The 9,870-nt window shown below is 34.7% G+C and overlaps 1 pseudogene; it reads left to right on the top strand.

Annotated features, from left to right (window-relative positions):
- The first annotated feature begins 3,291 nt into the window (after positions 1–3,291).
- Positions 3,292–9,109, top strand: LOC126749410 (tigger transposable element-derived protein 6-like; annotated as a pseudogene).
- Positions 9,110–9,870: the final 761 nt, after the last annotated feature.

Below are 9,870 nucleotides of genomic sequence, written 5' to 3'. Positions count from 1 at the left end.
TTATAATTTTACACCTCTACATCGTGTTCGGCAAGAAGGTTTTGGCAACCCATCTTTATAATATTTACTACTTAAAAAGTTCAAGAGCTTAAATTCTTCCGAAAAGGCATTTTTGTAGTACAACACATTTTCTTCCCTTTTAAAGTGCAAATATCCCATATTCTGCAAGGAAGGTTTGGGAACAATTTTTTGAAGCTTAAACTTGGATGAACAATCTTTCCATTCAAAAAAGTTTTGTTTGTTCATCTCTTTTAAATGGACCTTAGATGAGTTTTCTACAGCCGATTTAAAATCATTAAAATCGAATACTTTTTCGTGCCTTTTCCATGATTGTTCTACCTGGAACGAGTCCGCGGACATAAAAGTGTGAAATTCTCCAGTTCAGTCCCGGTAGAGTTTATAACGTAAACAAAAAAAACAGAATAAGGCCCAGTTTTTGTTTTGAGCTGCACAGTTGTCAAGCCAGATCGTAATATTACGAATGTCTCTGTTATATAAAAAAAAATTCAAAAAAAGTTGAAATTAAATTTTCCTTATTTCGACCCGCAACCCCTTTGTGCACTTTTCAAATATGCCCATACTGGGACAAATGAATATTCTACAAACGGAATGCTACTTAGGACATTTTAACTTAGAAAAAGATAGATAGGACATTTTAATTTAGGTTTATCGTCTTTTTTGCACATAGGACAATATAATTAGGTGAATTTAAGGCATAAAAAATGTAGTTAGGACTGTCTAATTTAGCCAAGGAGGTAGATACCATTTGATAGGTTAATAAAATGTAATAAGCCAAAAAAAGAGAATTTTGTAGTTAGGACGTTTTAACTGAGGAAGGCAGTATGGCGCGTGACAGGTTTTATAAACTTCCAACGAATTTTCACGTAGTCGATAATCTATCAGTATCGGATGATATCAAAAAGAAGAATCATTTCTGAAAGTTCAACCAATGATAGACCGAGTTCGACAAAGATGTCTTGAAATTCACAGGCCAGAGAATGGTTGTTTTTCAATTGATGAGCAAATGATACCCTTTTTAGGACGATGTCCTATACGTCAATTTGTCAAAAATAAACCAAGGCCGGTTGGACTTAAGAATTTTGTCATTACAACGTCTTGTGGTACAATATTGGACTTCGAAATATACCAGGGTTCCTTGACGCCATTGCCAGATAAACAACATGGTTTAGGGCCATCAGTAATTATTCTTCGTTTAATACAAACCTTGCCACCTGGAAGCTTTATTTTTTTTGACCGATATTTTTCCACAATACCATTATTTGAAAAATTAAAAGAATTAAAAATGGAAGGACAAACAGAGTAAAAGGATGGATAAAAGGAAAAGAGACGACGCAGAAGTGCACGTAAAAAATGATACGAAAGTATGTTTGACAAAATGGAAAGATAACAAATCAGTCCTCATGGCATTTACGGCTTTTGGAATAGAACCAGTAAAAACTGTTCAGAGATGGGATAAAAACACAAAAAAACATATAGAAGTATCCTGTCCAAATGTAATTAAAGTTTATAATGAAAAGATGGGCGGAGTTGATATGTGTGATCAAATGACTGAGGCTTATCGAACATACTTTAAAACCCGAAAATGGACATTTAAAACCATTCTACACTTATTTGACATAGCTATTGTGAATAGCTGGATGGAATATCGAAATGTGAAGAATTATTAGTTTTTGGTTTATTGACATTTGCTGTTATGCAAAACTGGCGGCATCAGATTCGAGCTTTAAGTCATAAATTAAGTCTAATAGACTCAAATAATAAAGCCGACAATGTTGCCGTTGTCCCTGCGTTTGGCGGGGTCCAGACACCGCCGTCGTCGTGCTCAGCCATTATTTTGTGCTTAGTATGACTTTTGGATTTTCTATGCGATTATTTTGTTATAGTTTTAGTCTTAATATAGCTTTTGAGCTTCACTGTCATTACATGTTAATTTAATATAATTAGCCAGTCAAGTATACCTATTGGTATTTTTATTAATTATTATACAGTCCATTCTATCGATTAACCCCGCAAAATGACTGTAAAAAAAATGGATATAGCTCAAAGCAAATCTTAGATTTTTTGCAGTTTCGACTAGCATTAGGAGAATTTATGGTTTGTGGAACAAAAAAAAAGAAATCTAAACTATGAACACGCTCAAACGGATGAAAATGAAGAAGCTTCTGCCAAGAAGGTAAGATATACACCTCTACCTTGTGAAGTTAAAAAATTCGATGGGTTTGATCATTGGCCAGTACATGAGGATCAAAAAAATCCCAACACTTGGAATCCTGTCAAAGTAGATCAAGAATCAAATGTATTAAGTGTAATGTTTACTTATGTTTACAAAAAAACCAAAATTGCTTCAAAACATTTCATGTTAAGTACTGTATTTTCGTAGAAATAAACATTTTCAATGTATTTTTCGTTTTTTTCACATGTGTGCCAGTATCATTTTAACTCCTATCCAACACAATCGTGAGAGTCCCTAAAATCTTATCAAATGTGATCTCATCTCTAATGAGGTCACAATAAGCATTATTGGCGTAGAGTTTTGTCTCAAAATTCTAAAAATAGTAGACTCGGAAGCGTAAGGGTTAAAGTACTGAGACAGGGATATGTCCGAAAAAGTCGAGATTTTGGCCTATCCTAAGAACTACTTATATCCTGGTGGCATATGGTCACAACGTTTTCACCGAATGGAAGGAAAATTTCTCTTCGAGTGGACAATATTTTAATGCTCTAGACCATTATTTATTTATTGTACTTAACATATTTACTACAAATGAATAAATTCTATATTGATTAAAAAGGGACCGAAAAATCTTAATTCATCCTAACCTAACTTTTATGACAGATGACAAGTGACAGTATATAAACCGTAGTGTCTAAATGCCGTTTCCAAGATTCTTATATACAGTGACAGCTCTCCTTGTGGACAGCTCCTTATAAGTGGACATCTCTTTTAACCGGACAAAATTTCTGGAACCAAATTTCAGCATATCATTTTCAATGTTAAAAGCATTCCGATAAGCGGACGCTCTTATGAACGGACGCGGACATTAGATTTTTCTGCATGTGATCAAAAAATCTCCCATATAAGCGGACGCGAAACTCGCGACGATTTTTAGTTCCGCTTATTGCAATGCACATATCTACCTACATACATAAAATTCGGTAATTCTCCCCATTTACGCATTTCGTTGGCTAGCCAGTATGTAATCTTGTGGTTTATCTTCAGTTCAGGCAAATTCGTAGTTGACTGAGATATTTTATTATTGAAACTGTAAAATGGCACCAAAAAAAATGATGCTCTCGTTAAAGGAAAAGATGGAAGTTGTTAACGTATTAGACAGAGAAAGTGTTTCAGTTCGTCATTTGGCAAAGAGGTTTAATATTGGGAAAACGCAATCAGCTGAAATTGCCAAAAATAAGGAAGATATCAGGAGTAAATGGCAATCAGGAACTAATATAAATCAAAAAAAGGATTTTTTTAAAAAGGAACGTTTTGCTATAGACAAAACATGTTTTGAGTGGTTTGTGAAAGCCAGAAGTCAGAACATTCCAATTTCAGGGTCGTTAGTGAAAATGAAAGCTAAAGAAATCGCCATTACTTTGGGCTATAATAATTTCAGTGCGTCCGACGGGTGGCTGCAAAGTGGCGCAAGAGACATAGTGTGAGTTTCAAATGCATATCTGGCGAAGCTGCTGCAGTAAATCAAGTTGACGTGTCACAATTTTTGGAGAAACTTTCGTCCGTGTTGCTTGGCTACAAACCAGAAGACGTGTACAACCAATAACACCTCTATAAATATATGTCTTTGAGTGGGTGTTGGTACAACGCAGATGAAAGTTGACTTTTTTTTCGCGCATTGCCCGACAAAACTCTGTCCCTTAAAGGAGAAACATGTGTGGGTGGAAAGTTGTCTAAAGATAGACTAACCATTTTATTCTGTGCAAATATGGCCGGTGAAAAATGCGATTTGATTATGATCGGGAAAGCGGCTCGTCCCCGTGCTTTAAAAAATGTTGCTATTAAGAATCTACCAGCGACTTGGAAATCCAACAAAAAGACATGGATGACCCGAGAAATCATGTCTGAGTGGTTACTGGAATTCGACCGGAAAATGGGAATCCAAAAAAGGCAAGTTCTTTTATTTTTAGACAATGCATGCTCTCATCCTCGTGATCTGAACATGAAAAATGTGAAAATTATATTTTTACCGCCAAACACAACTTCAGTTTGTCAGTTAATCAAAGTATTATACAGAACTTTAAACTTTATTATCGGCATTTGATTTCAAAACATATTTTAACAAAAATTGACGATGTCTAAAGCTTATCTGAGCTTACAAAGTCTATTGATGTGTTAGTAGCTTTGTATTTTATAAAAACAGCATGAGATAAAGTAAATTCCTCTACAATTAAGAACTGTTTTGGCACAGCTGGATTCAGAAAAAGTGAATGTAGCTCAGAATTTGCTGAGCAAAATTATTGCGATGCTGAAGACGATCTGCCCTTAGCGACACTTGCTCAGTTACTGCGACATGCCAAACATTTAGGAGTAGCAGACCCCCAGAAAGTAGATGATTTCCTGGCCTTAGACAATAACATAACAACAGAAGAAAATGCCATTGACAACTTTTCGAATTTGGATGTAGAAAGACCATGACAGCTTGAATATGGTAGTCCAAACGACTCAGAAAAAAAAGTGAAACCGGTGGACTCACTAAGAGGTTCAAAAACTATAAATTCATATGGGGAAGCTCTAAATCATATTTCTATATTAAAAAAAAATTGCTAAAGATGATTTCACTGCATTTCAAAAGTTAAAAAATTTAGAAAGTTATTACAAAAATTGTCTCCTTCAGCAAAAGATGGTGAAATTTTGTCAGACAAACATTTTAAACTTTTTTCAAAAAGCTTTAGCATTTATGTTTTTGTATGCGTATACATACATATAGAAATATAGCATAAATACATACTTTAAAAATGTGGCGAGTTTCTGTTTCATTTTCCATGATTATGATTATGAATTACCTCATTTCCTCATGATTATATACCTCGTTATTTATAATCTATACTCACATACTCTCTTTTAAACGGACACCTTCCATAAGCGGACAAAAGTTACGGAACCGTGAGTGTCCGCTTATGGGAGCTTTCACTGTAAACACTCTTGTTTTGCGGACCACGCTCCCAAAAAAACACTTTTCGGACTTATATCTTCGATTCTATGGGAAATAGAGGTATGATATTTGGCTCTTTATTGTATAATAAAGTATCTATCTAATACTGTATCTTTCCTGTGTAACATAGTCGCTCCACTTATCTTACTATATTATATCGAAAAGCTGATTTGTTCACTCCACACCTACAGTGGCTCCAAGTCACCATAAGCGGAACAATTAATAAACAAATTAGGACATCTCATTATGTTGAAAATGACTCTAAACGAGCGGGGTGTGATTTAGGTCAGATACACTTGAAATTTTACACATGGGTGCATAATTTCACGAAACTTTGATAAATTTTGACGTTTATCATTAGTTAAACTTTCAAGGTATTCTAATTGTAAGTGGAACAATGATGGCAAAAGGAAGCAAGCAGCCCCTCTCCCTTCCACTCAATATAACAATTTAATTCATCAGGTTCTCCATGAGGTGGTAGTTATTGACGACATATGAGGAGCAGAGTTGCAAAACGCAGTTTGTCCAAATTTTCACATTTTGAACTAAAGGGTGGCGCAACATTATTTAACCGAATTTCTATCATTTCACATCACTTTGGACGTTCAAATCGAATTTTGTACCATTTAAAATAAATTGCGAAAATCCCCTGACATACAAAATGCATTTAGTCCATCACCTTTAGACAAACAAAAAGTATTTTGTCCACAAGACAAACAAATCGCGTTTGGTCCAGATGTAAACATGTTTGTTTCATAACCTAATTTCTGTCGTTGTGGTTTTAGTTTATATACAAGTATTTTGTGTTTGTTTCATAACTTTTTCCTGAAGTTTAAATCACAATGGAGTCTGTAGATGGTGAGCACATTGTTGATGATAGTGACCGGGGTAGCCGAAAGCGACAAATTAATTTAACAACTAGGGAAAGAAATTTTTTAATACTTATTTCTTTTTGTTACGACTTTATACTATTTTAAGGTATTCAAACCATGATCCCGATTTAAAAATTTGATATAGCTTGCAACCATAAAAATAATTCAAATTTAAAAAGTCAGCAAGTGAGCCGAGAAGATGTAATTAAACTTTTTTTTTATAGGAAATCCAATAAAACAGTTCAAGATGGAATTTTAGCCAGTTACATTACTTTAGATATACCTAGACGAAAAAGGTGTCGCAAGACTGATGGAAAACTTCACTCTTTTGCAGCAAAATATTGCGTTAAAAGTTAAACTAAAAGTGCTCAAATCCCCACGCTGTTATATACATTTATTTTTATTTAAAAAAAATATGGATTTGAATTTTTTTTTAACCTATTAAAATTAAATATTTTTTTAGTTTGAATGTTTCACCAAATTTTTTTTAGGTTTTCGTTAAGCAACAAAAATTGCAGGTTTATTTGTTGAAGTTTATAATGGCTATTTACAATGTTGGTCAGAGGAGGGTGAATATCATTTGCAGGAAAGTGCAAAGTGGGGAAACAGTTTTAACAGAAAAAAGGGGAGGCGATAGACGCACTTTTAAGTTTGTGGATAAACTGAATGCTGTAAGGTCTTTTATTAGTCAGTTACAAGGAAAGGAAAGCCACTATGGAAGAAAAGTCTCGACGAATTTATGTATCATCAGAATACAATATTTCTATACTTTGGCAATTACATAACAAAAAAGCACCAAACATTCTGAAAGTAAATTACAAATATTTCAGCCGGGTGTTTAGTAAATACTTTAATATAGGATTCGGTAGTCCCGCTAGTGATGTCTGTAGCTACTGCGTTAGAACACAAACCAAAATTGGTATGTCTCAAATTGCTACACAAAAACGAAAGTTATCTACTGAACTAAAAGTGCATAAATTCCGTGCATCACAATTTCATAAATTATTGAAAGTTGAAGATCCCAATACAATTTCATATTGCTTTGATGTGCAACAAGTTTAGGTATTACCCATCAAGGTCCCTATTCAGGAGGCATTTTACGCCCAACAGCTGTCAATATACTCTTTTTGCATTACCAAACTTAATTGTAAAGACTCAGTATTCTATATGTGGATGGAGCACCAAGCAGGTAGAGGGCGACTGAGATATCTTCTGCTCTTATGCCAGATCAATATTGGGATATCTACACCAAAGTGGGTGGTGTACAAAAACTTGGAACTGACTGGCATTTACTTGACATAAAAAAACTTTTGCTGCATGTGAAAAAAGTGACTGGCATTCATTCTTGTCGAAGACTTTTGTTAAAGAAAAAAAGTTCCAACCATAATATTTTGCTGAAAACTGAGTTACTATATCGCAATTCAGATGAGACAAAAGTTTTAACCACTCCTAAAACCACGAGCAAGATTCGATCAAATAGAATTACAGGAATTAAGTTTAGGTCATAAAATAAAGGGAAAAAAAGTAGATAGTTTCAAAAAAATATTGGCATCATTATCTGGAGAGAACTGGAATCAGGATCCAGAATTGGAATGGTTAGTTCCAATTTTAGAAGGCCAGTGTGAGGTTGAAACCAATATGTTGAAGAAAGTGAGGACTGTGACTGTAACGATACGGAAGACGTTAATTTCATTTGAGTTTGTTAAAAAATGAAAATACTGCTTAAAAAAAAATGGTTCTTCATTTGTTGGTGGTAATTTTACCCAAAAAGTTTTTCCAAATGACAATCAAAAGGCATTTTGTCCACTATAGACATGCAAATAGCATTTTGTCCATATGTTTTTCTAAAATACCAAAGGTACTTTTGCTTCTTTTAGTCTGCCATTCTAGCATTTACTTATCCTAAATTTTCCTAATTTTTTGGTAAAAGTCCTAACTCGGTAAGTAAGACCGATTCGTAGCACCAGTTTTTGATGTTACCTGAAAATTTACAATTTTGGACAAACCGCATTTTGCAAGTCTGCTCCTCATATAAAGAATACCTAACACGGTTAATTGCACAGGGTGTTGCACGTTGCACCATCTGGAGGGTATTTTTAATGTTTTTTTTTTTGTGCTGCCTAAACTATATTACAAATAAATGTATACCGAAGTGCATCCACCATTAAAAAAAACCGCACTGTATGCCCGTAAATAAATTGCATTTTTATGTAAGTGACTAAAAGCGTATCGGGCAAACTGCAAGGCCGAACTACCGTTAACGCTTTCATTAAAGTTACGTTAAGTTTTTTTTTTGTTTAATTTTTACATATCAGGGTTTAAATTAAAATAAAATAAAATGTGGAGGATGCCACTATTATATTTAGATAAGGATTGTTGTTTTGGAATCAGTCCAACTTGACGCATTTTCGGTGAAAATTTTAATTTAAAAATTGTCTTTTGCAGCTTAAATGATATGGGCCTAAAAGGCCTCGAAGCACTCCCCAATAGATAGTTCTAAGGTCACCTTAGAGTACATAAGAGAAAACAACAATTTCCCGCCCATACAGACAATAATATTTAATAACTATTATGATTTATGTTATATTAAATATTATTAGTTTGTGGCCCTTTAATAGCAACAAATCCTTTATAAGTAATTTTCCAGTCGGGCGGCCCTACACACACACACACACTCAGGCAACGTCTGGGATTCCACTTATAATATGTATAACTGCACCCGCTTGGTTGCCCTAAGGGCAAAACTCCCCCCGTTAATTTTTGGGGTTCCCTTCAAGACAGTAAGTTTAATTTAAGAAATAAACGGTTTCGCTTACCTTCGGGCTGTTTTTTTCGGTTATTCGATAGTTAAGGGCACCGCGCGATCGTTAAACGCACTTCAACACCCCACCGTAAACGAAACCGGACTGGCTGAAATATTTTGAAGAAATTTGATCGCCGGATCGGACTAAGAATAACTGGCGCATGCGCCCTTTTGTTCTTGTCGAGTTTACCGTGTTGTTTTACGTGAGTTTTAGCGTGGTTGCCGGACGGGAGCATCGGGCGTAAGCATTATTTTTAGGGGTTGATTCAGTTACCGCCGGTTAAATTCAATGAGCATTTTCAAATTATTTTTTGATGGTTTATGGGGTTTTTAGGTTATTCAGGGCATGCCTAAGGTACCCATCAGGACCTACGTCAGACAGTTTGGATTTATTATTGTGTTTTGTCCAGAATTATATCTTCGCACTAAGCTTTAAGGTTTACCATTAGAAACTTTTGGAATATTAATGCCGCTATAAATGGCCTTATTGGCTGTATTTACGTTATATGTGTTGTATGCCTCTATAAAAAAAGTGGCTCTACCATTACGAAACATTGATTGACATTGACAGTCAAAATGTAACTTGCGCAAACGTTCCCTATTCTTATAGAGTTTTCGCATACATATTTAACGTATATTATAGCGGGTTGCGACGGACGGGAAGACTTGCCCAACCCGCTATATTATAGCCACTCCACTTCAAGAATGGACTTCTACCTACAAAAAAAATTAACTTATATTATTTGGGAATCGAGTCAGTTAACGCTAGACAAATAAATGCGCATTTTTCGAATTCTTTTGATGAAATTTATAGGTTATTAAGGGCGTGCCTAAGATCCCAGCCGGAAGGTACATGAAAGAGTTTTAGAAAAATTTTAACCGTTACCGTTCTTTTTTTTAATATTGCGTATTCAAGGCTGAAAAATAACTCTTTCAATAAAAAAAAGTAACTCTCGTCAGTCCCAAATTAATTGCAAACATTTTTTTGATAAGGTCCGTGCCTAAG

This window comes from Anthonomus grandis (assembly GCF_022605725.1).
Source record: "Anthonomus grandis grandis chromosome 1 unlocalized genomic scaffold, icAntGran1.3 Chromosome35, whole genome shotgun sequence".
Classification (NCBI taxonomy): domain Eukaryota; kingdom Metazoa; phylum Arthropoda; class Insecta; order Coleoptera; family Curculionidae; genus Anthonomus; species Anthonomus grandis.
Note: the sequence above shows the minus strand (reverse complement) of the source record. Positions and strands in the feature narration are given on the sequence as shown.